Genomic DNA, 6,192 nt, shown 5'->3' on the forward strand with positions numbered 1-6,192 from the left:
ATATTTCTATATATTGTCATGATTCTACACAGTGCTTCCTGACCAATTGTTGGTCTCCTGGATTTTCAACTGCATTGTTAGCTAGAGTACCTCCTTACATTTGGGCTTTATCAAATGACACTCAAACTATTCAACCAATAGTTCTTACTAAAGATGTACAGTTAATACCTGCTAAAAGAGATTTTACACTTATTGCATTGCTTGCAAGTATCATTATTGCTGCTCTAGCTGCTTCAACTGCTGCCACAATAACCTTAGTACAAACTGGTGCTAATGCTGCAGTGCTAAATGCACAGGCTACTAGAGTCAGTGAAGACTTCGCTCTTCAACACCAAACTAATACACTAATACAAGGGGGTATCCTAAATTTGCAGCAACAAATAGATCTCAAAAATGAAAGAATGGATATCATGCAAATGACAATTTGTTTACAATGTAATCCCTCATTACCCTATGTTTGTGAAACTATGGTAACACTTGACAATGTGACTAAATGGAGGCAAGAATTGAGTACATATTTAAGGGGTCCTTGGAATGCCCAGTTTCAGAACTTAACACTCAAATTAGGTCATGCAATCATGTCAATCAATGAAACCCGAGCCCACCTTGTACTGAATGCTTCTTTCTTTACATGATTATGGAACAAAATCACCTCCATATTTGATCCTGTAAATATTGCATTATTTGGGCTCTTCCTTGCTGGCATTGTAATATCATTTCTATATATTCGCTGCCTTTGTAACAGAACATCAAAAATTGAAACTAGACAGGTCATGTTAACTCAGGATATGATGTCAAAAAAAAAAGGGGGGAGAAATGAGCAGAATCCTGTTTTGTACCAGTCATGGATACAAGGTATGGACTGGGCTTGAGCACAGAACACTGGGCTCTTTTCATGTCACATCAGTACACTCTGTGATGACCTACTGCATCTTGAGCCTTCCTGGTCAGCAGTAGAAGTCTGCTCTTCCCTGTAGTGCAGTATTATAAACATGTAAACTGAGCACTGGCTTGGCTGTCTCATTCATGATTGGCTCTCACTCCATATATAAACTATTGCACTTCCTGAATAAATAAAGACTGTGTCCCAGAACCTGAATCCTGGTGTCTTAATTAAGGGGCACTGTCACACTCACTCCCTTCCTGAGAAGCCAACCCACATTTGACAACATGTGTCCTCAAGCATTTTCAAATTATAGCATCCTTATTATTTCCTGGACTGGCTATATCCACTGCCACCCTGCCAGGTGCCTAGAGTCTCTGCTTTCCCTTTCAGTGTGACTTCTTTCAAACAGGTCTTCTTGTATCATTCTTGACCCAGCAAAGCACAAGCCACTCATTACCAGAACCATGGTAAATATGAGACACCATATCCTTCAGCCAATTCTGCACTGAATATCCTCAGACCTTCCATCCAAATTAACAATATTCTAGAAAAGGGCTTCATTCCTCTGGACACTGGACCTCCAATGATACTGGGAGACTAGGTTGCACACTACTGCATTTCCTCCTGAATGTTATCATCAGGAGCTAACATGTATGCATCCCCAAATCACACAATTGGACTTCAAGTCATTTGCAACCTGATGCCGAAGAAAACTGATTGAGAAGAGCCAGGACCAAGGGCGGCTTTCTTTGGTCCTCACCTCTTGCATTTCCAGATGGCATTGAGGATGACATGGGAAGTGCTGAGCTGTGCAAGTCCACTTCAGTTGCACACATCTGGAGTGTGCCCAAGAAGCCTGGTAATTTCCAGTGCAGTTGTCATGTGGAAGTTCTTGCCATTTGCAACCTGATGAGCATTGTCTTCTTGAAGAACTTGCTGATGATATAACCCTACAAGCATTGTCATGAGAAGGAGCTCACCTATGAGTTGTTGTGAGTTAGCTCATGTCAAGGAACATCTCCTGCTAAGAAACACAGGTGACCGGCAAGCACTGCTAACTTTGGCCACAGCTCCATGCTGAAAGTCTGATTGGAAAAGGCTTATGTGTCCAACTGTTTTGTTTTCAACTGTGCCAATTGAGTTGATGAAAAGAGGAGAAACAGATGAGAGGAGGGAGGGATGGCATATTCAAAAGAACCTTTCTCTCCCCTCCCTGTCTGAGGGTCTGGGGACTCAAACCATGGTTCTTGTGCATGCTAGATGAGTGCTCTCCAAGAGGAGCTATCTTTTAGCTTTGCAGTACCCGCTTTTAGGTACCCTCTGCTGTGACTGTCAAATTTCTGCAGAAAACCCAGCCCCAAACAAATTCAACAAATTCCTTAGAAAATCTTCTTTCTTTCCACAGCAATCCTGCAAGGAACCTTTCCTGCACATCAAGACTCACAGTTAAGCGGTGCGTCATGAGGGGAAATTTCTACCCCTATATATTGAAGAAGGAAAAGTTTTGTAGCTGAGCACTGAGAAGAAAATGATGTCAGTGAGCATGGAGTTTGGGTGGGGGGAGGCAGAAAGAGAGGCAGGCATATGTGAGAATCAGAATATGCTCAGGTTGTCAGTATGAAGGGAGATATGGAGGATCATTCACACCTGGAGCCCTAGTCATTCCAATCACAAACTACTGAATCCTTCCTCACTCCTCTTTTTCCTTCTGCATTTCCTTGGAAAATTTCTAACCAGGAGATATCTGGGCAAAAGGCACAACTCAGTGGAGGTGCTGAATCTTGCCTCACATCTTATTTATGGATGAGGAAGAAGAAGGTGTTTCTCATGGGCAAAGTCTTTTTCCCTAGATGAGGGAATGCCTCAAAAACACAACCAGACCCTGTGAGTAAATTGAAAAGAAGAAAAGGGAAGTGGTTATGGCTCATGGGATCTGGGGTCCCAGGATCGATATTTACTGGCAGGAAGAAAAAAACATTTTCATGCAATGTCCACCTGCCACTAGTTAGCTTTGTACCTCTTTCTCTCAAGATTCAATGGAGTGAGATAAGTGACTGAAAGTCATATCCTAAATATCTCAATCCTTCAACTTCAATCGTTCCCCTCTGAAAATGGTCTGAATTTGGGTTTCCAGCGTTCTCGTTCCCTGAGAGGGAAAGATGGGAGAGCGACTCTATTCTCAGTGGAGGGGGCAGGCTTCAGGCATGGCAGGTGTGAAGGGCACAGAGGTTCCAGGCTCTGGTAGGAGCACGCACTTTCTCTCTCTCCTCAGAGGCTTTCTCCAGGCCTTAGGCCACCTGGATATTGAGGAGGGGTGTCTTTGACCTCGTGCCTGCACATCAGACAGTGACTGAGGTCACAGAGGAGCAGTTGGACAGCTCGGTGGCATCACAGTTCCCATAGCAATCAGAGATGCTTCAGATCCTGGGGGTTTCAGATGGAAACTGAAAAGAAACACCAGCTGCGGGGTGATGGTAAGAGGAAAGAGAAATGGAGCCAGGGCCAGGGACCTGATCTTTCATGAAATGGGATCCTAACCTGTTGACCCAATTGAAGTGGAGCTATCAGACTTGTGGGGTGCAGCCGAGTGGGCCAGGTATTGCTCCTGGTCCAGGCAGGTCAGGGGACCCAGCTGAAGCCTGACAGCTCACACGACACTTTAGGTCTCCTAGGTGGTGCTGTGTTGGTTTGGCTGCACTGGGCATCATGACAGCATGATCGCCTAGCTACTGCTGTGGGCAGGGATCCCCCATGAGGTGTGGGGGACCAAGCAGGGATGGAAGGCTGCATGAGTTCTGGTCACTCATCATAGCACTGCCACATTGGCATTGCCCTCCAAAACCACTCCTCCAGGTCTGCACCCGGGATTTGTCCAAGTCAGGCAACTCACCTAGTGTCCTAGCAGCCACAGGGCATGATGGATGCTGACAGCTAAGGGCAGGGGAGCTTGCAGTGCTGCTCCCTTGCTTAGGTGTTCCTTGAATTGGGAAACATCACACCCTGTCTGGTCAGTCACCTCTCCTCTCCAAGATAGCCCTAACAGGAAACAGCTGGAACCTGGGGAGTTGGTCTTCCAAGGGCAGGTGTGTGGCTGCTGTGATAAATCATGAGGAGACCAGGGAGACATTCAGTCAGCATGTTGGAAGGAGGACAGGGGGGCACTGCCAGGCAAGGAGAAATGTTCTGTGCTCACTCCACCAGCCAGGGTCAACCAACTTGGCTGCTGCCTTACAAGTGGGCTGCACTCAGAATTTGTCCTGCCATGATTTTTCCAGATGTCCTGAAACCCACCTTCAGAGGCAGTAATATCTAGCCCTTTTCTATTCACCCAAGGGTTCATTCCATTGACCAGGCTGCTGCCTCTGTGGCACAAGGCCCTCTGAGAAATGGCCTATTATCAGTCCATGTATGATGCAGAGTACAAGCCAGTGCATGAAACAAGAGCCTGCCCTTGGCATGAAGAACACATTTTCACAGGGCAGAATACCAAAGGTGAACAGGCATTGTGCTGAATGAGAAATAGCACAAAGCTTCAAGACTGAGTATTCCAAACAGACAGGTAAGGACCTTTGAGAGGCATGAATAGCACAAGGGTGTTAGTGTTGAAAACCAACTTCAGTGAATGGACAATAACAAAATGGGCTTTGCTTAAGGTCTATGTCCAGATTCCAGGACATTTCTTTTGCTTCAACATCCTGTACAGATACAGGAGGTAATCAGTGCCAGATCATTCTGTGAGCAACCATCATGACTGACCTTAATTCTCCCAGCAAGGACTTCAATGCCCTTGCCAGTTCCTGGCTCTTTCCTTTTTATTGTAAATGACAGCTGATATGCTGATTTTATTTTTTTCAGCACAAGACCTCTGAGGAAAGGTTTTCCTTACTCCACACCCACGACTCAATTTACCTTCAATGTAAACAACTTTACGTTAGGATATGCAGCACTGAAGCATGGCTCTCAAATTCAAGAATGCACCTCAATATCAGACATTTAGTCCAAACCATCCTGCTCAAAATTAAAAGTGCATACCCAAAATAGGCAAAACCTGAATATCAAAAGAGGACATATTAAAGAACATGCAAATGTGTGATAGAACATGCCTTAGTGTGCAGGAAGAGCGTATCCTGGAGGCAGTCCCCAAGAATCGGTCAGGAGGGAGGAAGGTTGCAATGTTTTTTCGAGAGTACTGTGCTTTGTGTGTACAGCAGTGAGTATATGTGGATCGGAGACTTGTTACCCCCTTGGCCACAGGCCCAAGGGTATGCTGTCAGCAAAGTATGTCACTCAAAGACTGGAAGCAACCATGAGTACAAAGTTGGCCTCATCACACTGGCAAATGACTGTGAAGTGCTAATCATGCTAACACCTGACACTGGCAGCATCCTGTCCATGCTCCATACCGTTCAACCCAAGTGCAAGATCACTTTCTGCACTATCATTCCCATAGCCCATCTGACTCTGAAGCACCAACAGGGCAAGAATTACAGCTGTGCATCATTGCTTTTGTGGGAATCCCCATAGAAGACAATGAGAAGAATCTGTTTAAACTGGCTAAGCAACTCAAGAAAGAAAAAGTAAATGTTGACATTATCAATTTTGGGGAAGAGGAGGTGAACACAGAAAATGTGACGGCCTTTGTAAACACACTGAATGGCAAAGATGGAACTTGTTCTCATTTGGTGACAAGGCCTCCTGGGCCCAACTTGGTTGATGCTCTCATCAGTTCTCCAATTCTTGCTGGTGAAGACGGTGCCATGCTGGGTCTTGGTGCTAGTGACTTTGAATTTGAAGTGGATCCCAGTGCTGATCCTGAGCTTGCCCTGGCTCTTCGTGTTTCTATGGAAGAATAGTAGCAAAAGCAGGTGGAGGAGGCACAGTGGGCAGCAGCAGCTTCTGCAGCTGAGGCTGGGATTGCTACAGGTGGGACTGAAGACTCAGATGATGCCCTGCTTAATATGACCATCATCCTGCAGGAGTTTGGCTGCACAGGGCTCCCTGATCTAAGTAGTAAGATTGAGAAAGAGCAGATTACTTATGCCATGCAGATATCCCTGAAGGGAGCAGAGTTTGGCCAGGGAGAATCAGCCAACCTTGATGCCAACTCAGCCATGGACAAATCTGAACCAACCAAGTAGGAGGATGATTATGACGTGATGCAGGACCCTGAGTTTTTTCAGAGTGTCCTAGAGAACCTTCTGGGTGTGGATACTGATAATGAAGTCATTTGAAATGCCATAGGCTCTCTGGACTCTCAGGCCACCAAGGATGGCAAGAAGGACAGGAAGGAAGAGGATAAGAAGTGA

General features: G+C 45.6%; 1 pseudogene; it reads left to right on the plus strand.

Moving 5' to 3' along the window:
• Positions 1 to 844: 844 nt before the first annotated feature.
• LOC124973151 (26S proteasome non-ATPase regulatory subunit 4-like) lies at positions 845 to 6,192 on the plus strand (annotated as a pseudogene).

The sequence above is a fragment of the Sciurus carolinensis genome, assembly GCF_902686445.1.
Source record: "Sciurus carolinensis chromosome 14 unlocalized genomic scaffold, mSciCar1.2 SUPER_6_x, whole genome shotgun sequence".
NCBI classification, from domain to species: Eukaryota; Metazoa; Chordata; class Mammalia; order Rodentia; family Sciuridae; genus Sciurus; species Sciurus carolinensis.